Source organism: Lagopus leucura, unplaced genomic scaffold (genome assembly GCF_019238085.1).
Source record: "Lagopus leucura isolate 7727_CA_CO unplaced genomic scaffold, USGS_WTPT01 Super-Scaffold_100004, whole genome shotgun sequence".
Lineage (NCBI taxonomy): Eukaryota > Metazoa > Chordata > Aves > Galliformes > Phasianidae > Lagopus > Lagopus leucura.
The window spans coordinates 29,748,192-29,761,344 of record NW_024962264.1 but is presented as its reverse complement, the minus strand read 5'-3'; the positions used below and the strand labels follow the sequence as shown (position 1 = coordinate 29,761,344).

Here is a 13,153-nt window from a genome sequence, read left to right as displayed (position 1 = left end):
AGATGATGGACACTTTTGCTAACCAGCAATCTTGAACATGATCACATGCAACTGGGCTTGCAATCCATTCAAACGATAGGTGTTAAATAATGAGATGATCCTGTTGTTTCCCTAAAATACCAAATTCACAGGTTGCCGAAGATGTAAAACTGTGCCACAATCATTCACGTGCAAACAGCATGAAAAGCAAATATTCCTGAGAATCTTCCATGAACAACCTTTCAAATCATCTAAGAATCAAAGGAACCCTGTAAAAATCACAGAAATGTAAGGTTGGAAAGACCACTAAGATCACATAATCCATAGGTGTCCAACCTTCCAGCTTGCCTGGGCTGCATGGAGTGAAGAGGAATTGTCTTGGGCCACATATACGTAAGCTGCTCTGAAAGTAATGTCTCCTATTTATTTCCATGGAAACTAAAACAGCTACAAAAAGCACAATAACACTACCAGATAGAGCAAATTCTCAGCTACAAAACACTACTTTTCCACACACTCATCACCATTGGCTGTGCCTTTTCACCAGTGATGAGCAAGAGTCTTCACGAAGCACTCATATAAATCTGAACCAGTAGAGGTAACCCACTGCCACTGTTGCCACTGCTGAAATGCACCATCAATATTCAGCAGGCATCAATAAACATCAATGGGTGCCACTGTTTCTAGGAATTCAGTGCCACCCCTTTGCTTCATACACACTTCCACATCAGACTCCATTCTATTAGACTGCCCCTCTGCTGCCATCTGTCACACAGAAACAGCAAGGAATGGAATACTGGTGGGGAGGTTCAACCTCTGCTGCTGCACCCCCAACATCCGCCTCTGATGTTGTGGACCTGCATAACAAAATAGGAAGTGCTACTTTCAGAGCAGCCCTCATAAAATACATAATATAGTTAATATATAAGTAAAAAAAAAAAAATCTTAATTTTTAATGTTTCAAGACAAATTCTGAAAAAAAGAAAGGAACAACAGCATAAGAGGAGTGGGATATTTGCCCTTGTTTTTGTAAAACTAACACACCAACCTGGTTCAATGGCAGTGCACACAATTCTCAGTGAGCTCTCAGGTGTTCAGAGATTTTCAATGAAATTTTATTCTTAATGTGATTCATCCTTGGTAACTGTTCACAAATGTGTGTACTGACATAAAGCAATCCCATGAATAAGGTGTGGTTGTGAAGCAAGAGATCTTTAGCTCTGCTAAGATATGGATTATGAAACTGTAGAAGAGAGACACGATCAGATTTTTGAGTAGGATATCTGACTGCAACTCTATGCATTTCATTTGAAAACTTGCAGGTAATGTATTTTTATCAACTGAAAATGATGTCACAAACATAAACGGATGGCTTTTTTGGCAATCTTGAAATGCATTCTCAAACTCCTTTATCAAACCAGAAAGCACAGCTGCATGTACTTGCTGTGACCCATGGGTTGGATAAGCTTGATCTAGTCCAACTGCCAACGCATCACCATACCACTACACCATGTCATTCAGAGCAACATCTGCCCTTTTCATGTACCTAGGAACCTAAAAAATCTGGAAAAAAAAAAAAAAAAAAAAAAACCACCACCAAAAAACAACTTAAATCTGCTCAAAGTAATGCCTATTGAATAGTATTTCATCAAGACTCTCCATATAGCAAATAAATTTTAAATCAAGAATCCAAATCTGAATTCTGCTTCGTATGGCAGAGGAACAATACCTTGCAAACAGCACATGCTCTACTCAGATTAACTGAGACACATCAGTGATGAAGCATTGGCTTTCTATGCAAACCAGCCTACCCACAGCACACTGAGCTTCAGTTCAGCAAATTCGCATTAGGAAAGACATTAGTTCTAGTTGCTCAGACTCTGAAATCATGAACATGTGTATAATTCCTAATAAATGCCTAAAGCAAATCCCTAGATAAATTAAGGACTTGAACCGCCTTGTTCCCAGCCTCTGTTCTGCCACACTTCACAGTGCAGAAGGTGAGAAAGTTCTCTGGGAAAAACCAAAGCTGTCTCTGTGCTTGTTACTGACAGGCAGTCAAGAAGCAGCAGCACAACATGCATTTTTCTCGGAATAGTTCCTTTAGATCTCCTCCTGGCAGCCTCAGCTCCCGGTCTCCTTAAAATTCCTGCACACCAGGGCACGGTACCCAAATTTGAGCTGCCATCAGGAGGCTGTGCTAACAGACTAGCTTTTGGCCAAGGTAACCAAGGTGTGGTGCATGTTCCTCTCTCCCACCCAGGTATTAACAGCCAGATGTCCAGCTGAATGTCACATAGTAGTAAGTGGGGGGAGAGAGGAGCACCTGCAACCTGAGCTATTTGCTTTCTTACCTGATCCACAGACTTTCATTCATCAAGGACAAACAAGCTGAAGCAAACTGAAGCTATCCAGTGCTGCAAAAGCAAACATGGGTTTAACAACCACATGTATTTTTGAAGCTCTTATGTTAGCTGAAACATACCTGGCACTTCCTTATATTCCAAGTCCTCAACTGCCTTCAAAGCAATGCACATCAGACTACCATTGTGAGGAAGAGGTGATACACCTTCTGTTTCTCATGAACAAACTCCCTTAGAAGTAAGCAGCAATTTAAAAAAAAAATAAAAAATTAAAAAAAAAAAATCAATGAATGTTCACAATAGAAAAGCAGAGGCATGTATATTTCTAGATGAAAATGTTATACTGTACTAATTTTTTTCTTTTGTATTCAGCATTCAACCTGCCTACTCTGAAGGATGGGATAACCTGGAAAGCAGTTGTACTAACAGCAGATTATAAAAATGACATCTCATTTCCGGAGAGAAGCAGCACTTATTGAGTTTACACGGTTGCCTCATTTGTTCTTGCTATTGTGCTCTTCATAATTCAGACACTGATGGATTGAAACCATCCTCTGCTAGGCTCTCATGTGATGGTTGGACTAGATGATCTTAGTGGTCTTTTCCAACCTTAATGATTCTATGACTCCTCGTGTTTGCTATGGGGAAGAAAGACACTCCATTACCAGGGAGGGCACACAGCGGGCATCTAAGACTTCCAGAAAAACAGAACAGAGCAATGGTCATGGCAAGCAGGTACAAGGAAGATAGACAGAGGACAGACATTTTGAATGTAGCTTTGAAATACATTTCACCACCACCTCACTCCACAAGTACCAAAAGCCTGTACACACTTTCACGGGGGGGGGGGGGGGGGGAAGAAAAAAGAAACCCAAATCCTTTTTTTCCTTAAACACAAAAGGAAGAAAGCTGGAGGTGCTGGGCAGAAGGAACTGTTGTGTCAGGAGACAGCACATTTCCATGGCTGAGAAGAGCCAGCCAAGTACACCAGCACACCAGGCAAGCGTGACCAGCACAGCAATTCAGAAAGGCGGCACCCACAGAAGGTTCTATCAGCACCTTACAAAACCCAAAAGGTTCTGTTTAGAACCTCAAGTCTTATACAAATGTGCTCCATTTAACTGTACTGTTTGGCTTTACCAAGCGTTATACAATTTATACAGTGTATAAATTGTGCTATAAAGAAACAAATGCAGGTGTTTCATTGATTGGTTGTTCTTTTGTTTCTCTTACTTACAAGACCCTAACAGCAATAATTAGACCAAAGCTGAACAAAACACTGGTAAGAAAACAGCCACTGTGCCACAGCCACTGGTTCAATCCACCAAATTGGCCAAAAGAGCTGAAATGCATCTGCTGGTGTTATTCCTTTGGGATTATCAGTATGAAATAACAAGACGTGTGCTCTCGCACCTTGTGGATGTCAACAGCCCCAGACTGAACTTCTAATCTGGGACGGCTGTTCTTAAGGAATTTGGCATTTGTAGATATATGCCCCATTCACTCTTCTACGTGAAATCTATATTCTTCCTAATGATGAATACTGAAACTTCTCAGCCACGAGAGGAAATCTTCGTTGTCTCCAAACAGCTCGTTAACCTTTTGCTGCAAACACTTCCAGCCCAACCATGCACAGCCACATTTAATTGTTTCTACAAGGTCTCATTTTGATATTTCTGAAGTATTTCAGAATCTTCAGGGTGATTTCTGAAATCTTAATTAAAATTGATCTCCTAAATACTGTTGTACCTTATAAGGTGCATTTATATCAGGATCAGGAAAATAACTGACCCAGAATCCACTTTATATGAGAAAACAAGTCTCTCCATTCATTTTCCCTACCTTCACTTGAAGGTCCAAAACTGGTAGCAAGTCTTCAGTTGGTTGTGTTGTTGGTTTTGTTTTGTTTTTTAAATAAGCAACATTGTCAGAGTACATCCATATTTTCAAAAAGAGATCAGTAAGAATCCAGAAACCAACAAAGAACCCATGAAGGGACTGGTAAAACTTATCAGAAAATCCTTCACAACACCCATTTTAAGTGTAAATTAATACAATTGAAAGAGTAACACACAAATGCGAGTGATCAAAGACATTTTCTTTAGCACACTAACAGTAGAAACCCAACAACCAGCATACATAGCACATTCTGCTGTGAACCTGGTACAACCAGACAAGCACGTTCAGAAAGCCACAGCTATGAGCACGGGAAAGGAAAAGTGCATTTTGCACCCAGGTTCAAAATCATAAATCAAAAGCCAATGGTAAGTGGAAATAGTAGCTGAAAGATGTTGGTGTGGCACGCACCTTCAGTATCATCACGCAATTGCTCCACCACATCTGTCAAATCCTCCCAAGAGTCTTTGCAAACAGCAAAAAGAAAGGAAAAGAAAGAAAATGTCATGCAAGCCATGATCTAAAGGAAAGATTCAAAATCAAGGTACAAGGGAAGGATAACTGAAAGGGAGATTCACATAATACAAAACTCAGTTCATATTAGCAAGAAATTTGCAAGACAAAAGGGTTTGTTAGTCTGCACAAAGCAATACAGAGAAGCTTTTTTTTTTTTTAGCTCAAGACAAATTAAGGCAGCCTTCAATAGAACTTGAAAAATTTTGCTGGGTTCTTGTTTTGTTTTTTTTTTTTCATTAAGACAATCAATGTTGTAATAAAACACATCCTAAAAGGAAAAACATTATTTTTTTAGAAGATCAAAGCACTCAACTTTTGGTATTTATGCAACATCAGCATTTGCTTCAGTTTTTTCCTACCCAGCTCCCAAAAGAACCCCCAAGATAAGAAATACAACTACGCAGAAAAGCAAGCATGGCAAGCTCTGCACATTTCAGGAAAACACCACCGAGAATTTTTTAAATAGGCTTTAGTGGAACTCTTAACTCTGTTACAACAAATGAAAAACGGTGCAGAGGTGATCCAGCTCAGCCCAGTCTTGGGTCACCGGTTTCATGCTGTCATTGCAACTTCGATTCATTGCAGCCTTGATCAGAAAAAAACCCTTTCTCCTCACTGGGAGCCTGCAGGTGGCTGGCAGGCACGGGGAGAAGGCAGGTATCCTGGGAGAGGATCAGGCAGGACAGGGAGAACTTGTTTCAGCACTCCCACTAATTCCCTACCTTTGAACCCACAAAGACAGACAAAGCCCCAGACATCCGAATCCTGCCTATCTCCAGCTCCTTACTTACATGCCTGCTCTCCTGAGCGCTAATCTGAAAACTGGTGAACGTCCAAACCACAAGAAAGGCTCTATTCCCCTTCACACACCAACCATGCCGAAGTCCTGAGCAAAGTACACATCCTGTTAGGACCTCCTCCCTCCCACAGAAAACCTATCGCTAAGCCTCCTTCTGCCACGGGACTCGGTGCTAACAAACAAGCAGTGCATTCACCGTCACTACAGTTAAAGAAAAACACCAAAATACCACTGTGAGCAGTAATTCAGCTGATCCCCAAAAGCCTCTTATGCTGCAATACTATTGACCAGCCATCATCTTATCCTCAGAAACTGTTTTATTCAAAAAGATGATTTTCAGAAATCAGTTTTGCACCAGTTTTCTTCATGGTCCAATGATTCCCTTCTGCCCTTATGAATAAGCATTACTGCAATAATGAGAACAGTAGAAGACAACCCTCCATTGTGTCCTGGCAATTTACCCACAAAACTGATAAACTGCTTTTCCTTCAGCAGGGATTTCTCCTTCTCTTGTTAGGGGCAAAGAGGGGGAGGATGAGTGCAATCAGACCTCCTGACCCCTGCCTTCCTACACACAGCTAAGAGTTCTGCTTGAGAAACTCCCTGCTATTGCAATTGCAGAGCACTGGTGATGCTCCCCCTGCCAATGGCTTCACTTCTGGTCCCTTATTACAGGTGTTAAAGCCTCCTGCAGTCTCAGGAAGTTTTTTGTAGCTCAATGCAGTGGTGAATGGACATTTCTCTTGCACTTTTCCATACCCCCCTGAACTCCTTTGGAATGCCACAGATTATACAGCCCATGGGTTACTTTGCCTTTTGCCTTTGCATATGCTTGTGTGATTCAATAATTCCTTATCTGTGCAAACCCTGTGTAAGACATCTGTATACACAAGTCCATAAAGTTAATATTTTCTAGCTATACTTCTAACATTTCTAACATTAAATCAGGTCAAAATCTAGGTGCACATGTGATCATTTATTTAATAGCACTTTCCACCAGATGTAAAGATCAAAATTAGATTCTGATCATCCCATAATCCCTACCTGACTACTGAGATCAAATTCATTGGTGAATGCTCTCTTATCAAATATTGAGGGCTTTATTCCTTAATCTCAAGCATAAATAGCAAAGAAAATCTCTGAACAGATGTATCTATGTATATATAACAATTAACTTGGCAACGTGTAAAGAGCCAATTGCCAGGTATCAGTAGACCTTTCACATCTTCCTCATTGGTGATTTTGCAGTTTCAAACCCCTCTCTAAGTGTACCACATAGGCACCATGTAAGCCAAGCATTTATCACCTCTGCTCCTCTAGGCCTCCATCTTTGCTCAACTCCACATCCAGCAGCCACCCAAGACCTCCACGTACAATGACAGCTGTGACAGATAGCGATGCTCACACATAGAACAGATTTTTATTTCTCATCAGCTTAAAAAAATACACAAACTAAATAAAGTCAGCAAATTCCAAGCAGTCCAATCCCCCCCACCCCCAACCCACAGACATCAGGTCTGAGCTGAATGTTTCACAGAAAGGGGCAAGAAACCTCTAGTGACTGCCAGCTACAGCTGAATGATCGCCTCCTCCTTCACACTAAAAAACGGAGGCTTTTACTTTTATTTAAGAAAACAATGAAACCAAAACCCTCAGCAAGCAATTCCTGTAAAGCTTACGAACAAATGTGCGGATCTGAGCAACCTGTGTAGCTGTAGGTGCTCCTGTTCACTGTCAGGAAGATGGACCAGATGGCCATTAAGGGTCCCTTACAACTCAAACCATTCTATGATTCTATGAAATGTCCACTGCAGATTCAATTTTATTTGTTTGGCTTTTTGTTTTTTGTTTTTTTTCCATACCGGCAATAATCTCATCCTCTTTCTAGTGAGAAATTCATCAATTTACACTGGCACTGAAGCACTATGGTATTTGCAAAGATTTAGAGGAAAAGAAACAGACTGAATTAGCATCTCCTTGCAAATTTGTGTTCATTGCCTCATGCATTTAACTGAGGCTTTGCATACGTTTATTTCATCTCTTCTTTTACTACGTACAGCTTTCTCCACTTGTCTAGAATATTAAAAAAAAAAATCTTCCTAAAGAAAAAAAAAACAAAGCCTCAACTTGACGGCTCCCATGCTCCTCCTCACAGTACATTTAAGATCAATATAATACTTTTGGTATGATGGTGATAACACACCAGTGATAACATGGATACCAAGTTTAAACCCAGATGAAGTTTTCATAGAAGAACTGCCACGCTCCAACCAGATTCACAGGAAGAGCAGTAGTGGGGAACTGAGTATCACACTGCAGCAAATGAAAAGGCATTGAAGAAACTGAAGCACTTTAATGACAGATATATTAATATGAAAATCCTATCCATTATTTTAAGAATAATGCATTTTAAAGTTATTTTCTTAACCACTGCAATGTCAGCAAAACAGAGATCTCAACTGGTTGGAAAACAAGAGTCAGTCCAGTAGCATCAAGGGCTGGAGCTGATACATCCAGCTTCACACTACAGCAAGGAAGCTGTATACTCGTGTATTACACTGCTATTAAACAGAAAGAGCTCTTGATTATTATTAAGATTGAAATTATGAACCTAGCACAAGGTTGGGAGTAGAAGCCAACTAACACCATACCTCTCCGAAGCCCAGCCAGCTGTGCACCACAATACAATGCTCCTACACCTTCTGGCAGCCCCCAACACCATTACAGAAAAGTTTCATTCCAAAGGTAACACCACTCTGTGACAAGCTGCCACACTACTAAGCAGTGTCACAACAACACACTACATGCAAAAGCTGACTACGTGCAGGGGAAGCCAAGGCTGTGGATTTTCATGCTGTGGGTAGTGCAGGGATAAAAAAAGCATCAGATTCATTTTACAGTGCTTCGTAACAGGTGTCTCAAAAGAAGGAAACTGCTTGAGTTCCCAAATATGCAGCAGAAGCATCTCTGTGGTATTTTAAATAGATCTGAACAAGTGAACATGTGTCTTTTAATAAATGCTCAGCTACACATTGACTATAGAACGCTACTCATAGACCCGAGCTATACAACAACTTAACCTGTTTCCCTCAAACTGCCTATGCAGAACACGTTCATTAAGAAATGATGTGCAACGAGCACTGCCAGCTTTAACATTTCTGACCCATTAGCTTCTCCTTACAGATTAATTAATGACTCTGTATATCTGTACTCAGACCTCAGGTACTGTGCTCAGTTGTGGGCCCTCACTACAAGAAAGTCATCGAGGCCCTGGAGCGTGTCCAGAGAAGGGCATCTTAAGATTGTACTGGATATCACCTACAAGCAAACTCCTGGGATTTGCAGTAAGCCTAACAAAAGAACTGCAAATTCCCCAACACACACTGCCTCCCAGTCCATGTGTTCTGTTCACATCTGAAGTCACTGGACCACTGAATCAAGAAGGCTGGAAAAGACCGCTCAGATCATCCAATCCAGCCCCAGCGCATCCTCTCCATGCCCACTGACCACGTCCCTCAGTGCCGCATCTCTGTGTCTCTTGAACACCTCCAGGGATGGTGATTCCACCATGACCTTGTGCCAGCACATCACCACACTTCCAGATAAGTTTGTCCTATATACCCAACTTAAACCACTCCAGGCTCAGTGTAGGGCCATTTCCTCTCATCCTATCAACGTTACCCAGGAGAAGAGAAGAACCCCCAACTCACCACAGCCTCTTTTCAGGCAGCTGCAGAGTCATAAGGTCTCCCCTGAGCCTCCTCTTCTCCAGACCGAACAACCCCAGCTCCTTCAGCCGCTCCCCATAAGACTTGTGCTCCAAACCCCACAGCTTCACTGCCCTTCTCTGGACACGCTCCAGGGCCTCGATGACTTTCTTGTAGTGAGGGCCCACAACTGAACACAGTGCTTCAGGTGTGGCCTCACCAGAGCTGAGTACAGACATACAGAGTCATTAATTAATCTATAAGGAGAAGCTAACGGGTCAGAAAAGCAATAAGGAAAAAAAAAACAAAAAAAAAACACACCAATTTTGAGAAGTGAAAACAGAGCCTGATACACAAAGTATTTTGGCTGCTATGAGAAACCTGACCTAAATCCACTAGTTTTTGTACAGATGCTTACACAAAGCGTTAACTGTGCTGAAGATTTACAAACAGAAATGCAGCTTGTTTTGGGGTCCCTATGTTCTGCTTACCAATAAAGAGGTTATTTTTAAGGTAGCCCACAGCGGTTGTTGTGATATGTAGGGAAGACATCAGCTAAAGGCCAAGAGCAGGAAAGACAGCCATATTGCATTCAGGCTGTCTCAGGGCACTTCTATCAAACCCCCTCTGCTCCTGGTTATCTGCCTCAACTGACAAAAGCTCTGAGCAAAGCAGTGAGAACAGCTGACACATGGGAAATAAGACCTACAGAAGAGCTGATGAGTCAATTACGGCCAAACAACATACTCAGGAATCGAGACAACAGTGAACTAAATCTAACCAAACTGCAAAGAAAAATGGCAAGCAACAAGGGGAGCTGTCTTGATCCTCTTCTCCCCCTCAGTACACAAACACACTTCTTTCATTTAAGCACCAATACCCAAAGCACTCTGAGATCTTTTTCCTCTGGAAGGAAAGAACACTCCTCTGTGCCTCATCAACAAACCACAGCACTTCTCAGATTCACTCAAAGGTCCTCTGAGCAGTAAGTGGAAACCTACAGCAACCCTAAGTACAACCAGAAGGTACGGACAGTTTCACTGCCAGTTATGCCTTATCATGCCCTAAAGGGAAGAAGCACCATCCATGCTGGTGGCCAGATGGATGTGAGTGGAAGAAATGCTGACACATGCACTCATTAGAATGTAAATTATAGGATTATTTCTCCAATTTTAACTTTTAGTCTGCTGCCTTAAACACTTGCTTGTTTTCTCCTGGGCCAAAGCATCCCACAAGGGAAGAGTTTTCTCAGAAATAGGACAGACTGTATTCATGTCTTTTAGCCTTCCTTCTTTAAGACTAACATTTTCCTTCATTGCATGGACAACTAATAGCTTTACCACTGAAGGAAAGCTATAGTCATATTGTTGTGTTTATTTACATTGCACGATCCCCTTATTTATTGCCTTAGGAATGAGAAATAATACATTTAATAAGGAATAATTAAGCTGGTCAGTAAAGGTATGCACAGAGAGAGGTAATGAGTAATTCTTTCCAAGAGATTTGCAAATCAGGTAGTTCATGTAGCGCCAGCAACAAAAGGGACAACCCAAAGAGGGGTTCAGCATCATGCTGAAATAACGTGCGATCCAAAACCACCAGAAATGGCCACTGTACATAGATCAGAATAAAATAATATTAAAAAAAAAAATAAAACCTACTACCTAAAAATGGAGACAGATAGTCTGCGTACACTAGAAACAAGAAGTCAATTCATTTCAGCCTGCAGTTTCTGCCTGGGCAAGCTATATCCAAAACTGGAAGGTTGAAAAATGGCTACCAAAACTGCTTACCAAACACATTCTCCCACCCTGCAGCACTGCCACGTGCCTGCAAGGCCACAGAATTACACAAGTCCCAGCTCTCTTTGCAGGGCAGGAGACCAAAAGAGAGAACATAGCATGCACAGGTACCAATGTGCCCCCGCAAGCCTCTGCTTGCTCTCAGCTGATGCTGCTGACTCTGGTGCAGTCTGCTCTCTGCAGATAACAGTTGCTTTTATCTACTTCTTCCAGCCATGCATCACACACCGACTCAATCCCTGTGCTGTCACACTGCTCCTACTGCCACTGTTCTCCCAGTCACTGCATCTTACCCAGCATCTGGCCATACAGAGCTGAGGGACATAGTAGGCCTGGGCTGATGGTTGGACCGGATGATCATAGTGCTCTTTTCCAACCTTAACGATCCTTTGAACTGCTTTCTTTACCTCACCTTACAGCACCAACAGCTTGTGCTTTCATCACCAATTGCAATAACTGACTTCAATATTTTATAGTGAAAAAAACAGCACTGTTATGATTTTCTTTTAAAGGCTGTTGCCATCACTGACTTTACAAACTGCAATAAACAAGGTATGTACCTTGCAATTGCATGCACATAACTGAGATCATTTACTGTTTCTCCACAGTCAGTCTTTTTCCAAGCAGAAATTCATGAATAACTGCAATGGGAAATTGCCTATTCTATTTTGAACACATGCACACTGAAAAAGAAAAAGAAAACACACTTTTTTTCTCCAATTTTTCATTTTGCATCTTGGTTGGCACCCAAAATGTTTCTCTGCAGCTTCCAATTATTTCTCAGGGAAAGAAGCTTTCTCCATATTTCCCAAGCTCATTGCACTTCATTTAGGCTGAGCAAGCTTAGAAAAGCAAACAATTCTTGAATGCTATTTGCCAATTATAACATGGAAAAGAATTATAAAAAGTTTAAACTTTAAATCAAAACAGAACTAGAGCTGACGTCACCCTCGTCCTTATACCTTACAGGGCATTCATTTTTCAATTCATTTGAGGACTGGCATATAATACTGATTGCCATGAAGAGCTTTAAAACTTCATTTTCCTTTGGTTTGGAGTCCTGTTGCCTCTGTCCTGCCCTTCCTTCAGCAGCTCCTGGCTTGTGATGGGATTCAGCACAAATGCAGCAAGGAGGACATCTCCTTCCTGTTCTACAGGAGGATGACAGTGAAAAGCAATGCAATAAAGACTATGTGCTGCCTGGATTACATGGCCTAACTACTATTCAAAAGACTGTGATTCTTAACAGAGCGTAATTCACACACCTTACCCATAACCAACCTTACATTTGTTGTATTAAATCAAGTCTCTAGCTCATGCCTATGAGGAGGCTATACGACCTAGGAGTATCTGGCAATCCATGCACTTCTTTAAGCCTCCTCAAACTTTTGCCCTGCTTAGGGGTTTCTGCCACCAGAAGAGGTACTTTTCTTACAATAAAAAAAACCAAACTCATGCGGTTTCTTTGAAAGTGCAAAAGGTCTCTGCTACCCTCAGCAGGGTGCTTACACGAGATTTGTTTTATAATGTAAAAGATACAACTCCTAAAGCCATTCCCACCTCTCCCAGCAGTTTGCTTCTATTCCACACCACTGGAAAAAAAAGGTACAACAAAACAGTTGCCAGAGTTTCCTCCTAGGTGCATTTTGCTCTGTGCAGTTTTATAGCAGGACCTCAGTCCCCACACTTGAGGGCTCGTACCAGGCTGGGCTGCGAGTGTCACACAATTTGGACCAAACTGAAGAGTACTGCAGCTCCCCAGCCTGAAATAAGGCGATTCTCACAGCCCGCAGCATGCAAACTTTAGCACTGAGAAGCTACTTATTTGCAAAACAAAAACATAGCTAATGAGATCTTGCTGCTTCTTTAAACCATTTTGAAACGTGCAAGAAGGATGGAAAAGTAGCTGCAAGCAGATGTTGGTTTTACGGCTCTGTTTAAGTGATACTGCAACACTTGATAGCACACAATTTCAGATCGCACAGCTATTACATTCTTTCTGCTCTCAACTAGAAGCTGATCAGGTGAGGATTAAGATTTCATTGCTCTAGCATGAAGCTCTCATGAAGAATGCTTATTCAAAATAGAAAT

General features: G+C 41.5%; 1 protein-coding gene across 5 annotated transcripts in view; it reads right to left on the bottom strand.

The window, feature by feature from the left end:
• RUFY3 (RUN and FYVE domain containing 3) overlaps positions 1-13,153 on the bottom strand; it is a 52,878-nt gene that overhangs the window by 29,814 nt on the left and 9,911 nt on the right. The window contains exon 1 of one of the 5 annotated variants that reach the window (XM_042870937.1): positions 5,546-5,564. The exons of the other annotated variants lie outside the window; for them this stretch is intronic. The gene's annotated coding sequence lies outside the window, so the exon portion shown is untranslated. Of the gene's footprint in view, positions 1-5,545; positions 5,565-13,153 lie in introns of those variants that run through there. 5 annotated transcript variants of the gene reach the window in all.